The following is a 6,014-nucleotide window of genomic DNA, read 5'->3' on the forward strand; positions in this document are numbered from 1 at the left end:
GGTTCTGCACTTGGGGGTTAAGAATATGCATGCATCATACATACTAGGGGGGGTACAACTGGGGGGATCAATGGTGGAGAAGGATCTGGGGGGGTCAATGTTGGAGAAGGATCTGGGGGGGGTCAATAGTGGAGAAGGATCTGGGGGGGGGGTCAACGGTAGAGAAGGATCTGTGGGGGTCAATGGTGAAGGATCTGGGGGTTCTGGTAGATCACAAGCTTAATAATGGCATGCAATGCCAAGCTGCGGGTTCTAAAGCGAGCAAAATCCTCTCTTGTATTAGGAGAGGTATAGACTCCAGAGAGAAAGATATCATATTACCCGGTACAAATCATTACTAAGACCTCATCTGGAATATGCAATTCAGTTGAACGTGGAATATTTAGCAGCAAGAAAATGTCACGGATGGACTTATTGCACAGGTGACAACCTATCACGGGACCACGCTTGGAGTCACTGAGCTCCTGAGAGCGACCCATTCTTTCACCAATGTTTGTAGAAGCAGTCTGCATGCCTAGGTGCTTGATTTTATACACCTGTGGCCATGGAGGGGATTGGAACACCTGAATCACATGATTTGGAGGGGTGTCATAAAACTTTTGGTAATATAGTGTATCTTGCCACTGCTCCCCATGTAGTCTGGGCATCCGAGGGGCTCCATGCGACTATCTTTTCCATTGTAAATCTGAAACTTATATGTATAGCCTGTTGCCCTCTCACAAGTCTTCTACATCTTGACCCCATATCTGGCACGCTTGCTGAGGAGAAATTGTTTGAATGCAAGGCGGCCAGAAAAACGAATGCAGGAATCATCAACACAGATGTTTTGCTGGGGAGTATAGACATCTACAAATTTTTGGTTAAAGGGATTTACGAGGGGCTGAAATTTGTGCAGCCAGTCAAATTCAGGGTCACCCCGAGGACGACAGCGTGTATTGTCGTTGAAATGCATAAATCGCATTATATTCTCATATCTATGCCTGACCATGGCAGCAGAGAACACGGACATATGATGAATCGGATCTGCGGACCAATACAGCCACAATTCCTTTTTTTTTTTTCGTAATGCCCATGTTGAGGGTTAGGCCAAAAAAAACTTTAAATTCGGAAACTGTAATGGGTTTCCATGCGAATGGTCTGGCAAGGTTTGAATTTGGGTTGGCGGCGATAAATTGTTGTGCATATAAATTGCTTTGATCCACAATCAATGCATACAGGCCTTCCATGAAAAACAGCTCCAAAAAATCAAGGGGAGGAGTTGAATTTGCTGTTTCCACCCGAATTCTGGGTTGGGCAGTGTATGGGGGAAGTACGGGTGCTGCAGAATCTGTGGGCTGCCAATCAGGATTTGCAAGCACATATGGAAGGACACTACGGGCCTGTGTGCAAAATTCTTAGTGCCTGCTGGACAATAGTTGTGCTCGCCACCGCACCAGCTTGTACTGCACTTATGGGACTCGCCACGTCACCAAATGATACTGCAGTGCTGGATGTACTAGAATGTACTAGGCTGCTGGTGCTCACCAGTTCACCAAAAGTTAGAGCAGCACTAGTACTGGCACTCTGCTGCATATGAGAGTCATCATCCATTTGTAATATCCTACCGACCTCTGTGCACTGCCCTACATCCTACCGACCCGTGTGCACTGCCCTACATACTGCCGACCCCTGTACACTGCCCCACATCCTACTGACCTCTGTACACTGGTCTACATTCTACCGACCTCTGTACACTGCCCTACATCCTACTGGCTTCTTTACACTGCTCTATATACTACGGACCTCTGTACACTGCCCTACATCCTACCGACCTCTGTACACTGCCCTACATCCTACCGACCTCTGTACACTGCTCTACCTACTACCAACCTCTGTATACTGCCCTACATCCTACCGACCTCTGTATACTGCCCTACATCCTACCGACCTCTGTATACTGCCCTACATCCTACCGACCTCTGTATACTGCCCTACATCCTACCAACCTCTGTATACTGCCCTACATCCTACCGACCTCTGTACACTGCCCCACATCCTACCGGCCTCTTTACACTGCCCTATATACTACCGGCCTCTTTACACTGCCCTACCTCCTCCTGACCTCTGTACACTGCCCTACATACTACTGACCTCTGTACACTGCCCTACATCCTACCGACCTCTGTACACCGCCCTGCATCCTACCGACCTCTGTACACTGCCCTACATCCTACCGACCTCTGTACACTGCCCTGCATCCTACCGACCTCTGTACACTGCCCTACATCCTACTGACCTCTGTACACTGCCCTACATACTACTGACCTCTGTACACTGCCCTACATCCTACTGACCTCTGTACACTGCCCTACATCCTACCGACCTCTGTACACTGCCCTACATCCTACTGACCTCTGTACGCTGCCCTACATCCTACTGACCTCTGTACACTGCCCCATATACTACTGACCTCTGTACACTGCCCTACATCCTACCGACCTCTGTACGCTGCCCTACATCCTACTGACCTCTGTACGCTGCCCTACCTCCTACTGACCTCTGTACACTGCCCTACATCCTACCGACCTCTGTACACTGCCCTACATCCTACCGACCTCTGTACGCTGCCCTACATCCTACTGACCTCTGTACACCGCCCTACATCCTACCGACCTCTGTACACTGCCCTACATCCTACTGACCTCTGTACACCTCCCTACATCCTACTGACCTCTGTACACTGCTCTACATACTACTGACCTCTGTACACTGCCCTATTCACTACTGATCTTTGGGGGCTTGCTAGTTATCTAAATAAAATTGTTGCACCTTGATAATCTTTACTCTCTTCAATGTTGTCATGGTAGATCTCCACCTTTCAAATGTTGCCTCTCAATGATTGGAAAATGTGACACAGAATCTGTCAATGCAACATTCCATATATTACATATATATTTCTTTTAAATAAAGGTGGGCTACCAAGCCCTTAAAAATAGTTCCTGTCTGCCATGGACTCAATAAAATACCTATCCCATGTTTCACCCTCCATCAGAATCAGAGAATCCAATGGCATCACACTGATCTCATCGTTCCTCCTCCCAATGTTCCTCCAACCAGAGTAAGAATCCTATGACATCACACTGACCTCACATCTCCATCTCACATTGTCCCTCCATCCAGAGTCAGCCCATCCTGTGACACCACTCTAACCCTACAGCTCCTCCTCCAAATGTTCCCCCATTCAGTGTCAGAGAATCCTATGACATCACACTGACCTCTCAGCTCCTTCTCCCAATCTTCCTCCATCCAGAGTCAGAGAATCTTACGACATCACACTGACCTCACAGCTCCTCCTCCCAATGTCCCTCCGTCCAGAGTCAGAATTCTATGACATCACACTGACCTCATAGCTCTTCCTCCCATGGTCCCTCCATCCAGAGTCAGAGAAATCTATGACATCACATTGACTTTACAGCTCCTTCTTCCAATGTTCCTCCATCTGGAATCAGAGAAACCTATTGTAGCAAGCGTACACACAGAGATGGACACGGTTCAACCATTTTTGTTCCAACCCTCCATCTTGTAGACCCTTCTCCCCCTCTTTGATCATCCCCCCTCCCTCTCTGTTGAGTGACATGTGGTCGGTGTGTGTTGGAAGAGATCACAGGCAGCCAAAACACAGCAGGGAGCTCCGAGCTATAAAACCCCCAAGGGAGCTGGGGCCTAGCTGTCTAAGAAACTGTGTAATCTGGCATATCGTAAAAGTATAAACCAAGTCCCTCACTGAACTTCAAAAGACCTTCCAAGGGGTCTTAAAGACAGGCTTACTTTTAAAAACTCACTCTTTCATATAAGTTGATATCTTCACGTAGGACATAATTACCTAAACACGGAGCCCATATTCGGAAGGCTCCATTTGAGACCATTCTCCTGGTATGTTCCACCCCTTAGCTGGCATACATAGAAAAGCAGAAAAGTATATCTCCTGAATCATTCAAGTGTATATGACATGAGTCATCTCTAACCAATCCGCAGGTGTGGCTGAGTATTAATATACTAGTAGTCAGGAACACTGTTGCCTTACACTGGTCTGGTGACACTGGGACTGCTGTAGCAACAATTCAGGGCACCATTGCTGGCTTAGACTGGTCTGCTGATAATGTAACTGGTGTGGTGGTGATAAGCAACACTGTTGCTGGCATACACTGGTCTGGTGACACTGGGAATGTTGTGGTGGTAATGAGGAACACTGTTGCTAGCTGTACTGGTGATACTGGGAATAGTGTGTTGGAGATAAGGAACACTGTTGTTGGCATACACTGGTCTGGTGACACTGAGTCTGGTGTGGCAGAGATAAGGAACACTGTTGCTGGCATACACTGGTCTGGTGATACTGGGACTGGTGTGCTGGTAATAAATGCTGTTGCTGGCATACACTGGTCAGGGGACACTGGGAATGGTGTGGCAGAGATAAGGAACACTGTTGCTGGCATGCACTGGTCTGGTGATACTGGGACTGGTATGATGGTAATGAGGAACACTGTTGCTGGTTGTACTGGTCTGGTGACACTGGGAATGGTGTGTTGGAGATAAGGAACACTGTTGCTGGCAAACACTGATCTGGTGACACTGGGACTGGTGTGGCGGTAATGAGGAACACTGTTGCTGGCATACACTGGTCAGGGGATACTGTGACTGGTGTGGCAGTGATCAGGGACACTGTGACTGGTGTGATGGTGATTGGGGACACTGGGACTGGTGTGGCGGTGATCAGAGACACTGGGACTGGTGTGGCGGTGATCAGAGACACTGGGACTGGTGTGGCGGTGATCAGAGACACTGGGACTGGTGTGGCGGTGATCAGAGACACTGGGACTGGTGTGGCGGTGATCAGAGACACTGTGACTGGTGTGGCGGTGATCAGAGACACTGTGACTGGTGTGGCGGTGATCGGGGACACTGTGACTGGTGTGGTGGTGATCGGGGACACTGACTGGTGTGGCGGTGATCAGGGACACTGTAACTGGTGTGGTGGTGATCGGGGACACTGGGACTGGTGTGGTGGTGATCGGGGACACTGGGACTGGTGTGACGGTGATCGGGGACACTGTGACTGGTGTGGTGGTGATCAGAGACGCTGGGACTGGTGTGGTGGTGATCAGGGACACTGGGACTGGTGTGACGGTGATCAGGGACACTGTGACTGGTGTGGTGGTGATCAGAGACACTGGGACTGGTGTGGTGGTGATCAGAGACACTGGGACTGGTGTGGTGGTGATCGGGGACACTGGGACTGGTGTGACGGTGATCGGGGACACTGGGACTGGTGTGACGGTGATCGGGGACACTGGGACTGGTGTGACGGTGATCGGGGACACTGGGACTGGTGTGGCGGTGATCGGGGACACTGACTGGCAGCACTGGTCTGGTGACATTACACTGCTGTGGTGGTGATCAGAGACGGTCAAACTGTATATCACATTCTACAGCAAAATTAAAAAAAAGACTTCTGTAGAGTCCCCCAAGATTACACATCAGATCCTTTTAGTCTTGTATGGATTCTAAGGGAGATCGTCCCCCAGGAGATCTATACCAGACCCTTAGTACGGGCATGCAGCCTGGCCGGACAGGAAAGGGGGGGAGGGGTAGCCTGCACCAGGATTTAGCAGAGATAGTATAAGGGAATGTGTTGTATTAAGAAGACCATCTATAAGGATCTACAGTCCATACACCCCCAGCACAAGGGGGGGTCACACTACCAGACGCTTCTCGGGGCTGCAGTTCCTCTGAGCTCCACAAGGTGGGGATCTCACTTCTACCCAGACAGGAAGTCTCTATGGAATACACAGGAAGTGATGTCAGGTACAGACAGGAAGTGATGTCAGGTACAGACAGGAAGTAGAGAAGAGATGGTGGAAGTGGCAGCAGAGGAGGTAATATTATTATTATTATACAGTATTTATATAGCGCCAAAGGTTTGCTCAGCGCTGTACATTATAGTGGGGGCAGTACATGAGACAAGACAGTAACAATAC

This window comes from Staurois parvus, unplaced genomic scaffold, assembly GCF_062004578.1.
Source record: "Staurois parvus isolate SC_StPar_1 unplaced genomic scaffold, SC_StPar_1.0 ptg002686l, whole genome shotgun sequence".
Classification (NCBI taxonomy): Eukaryota; Metazoa; Chordata; class Amphibia; order Anura; family Ranidae; genus Staurois; species Staurois parvus.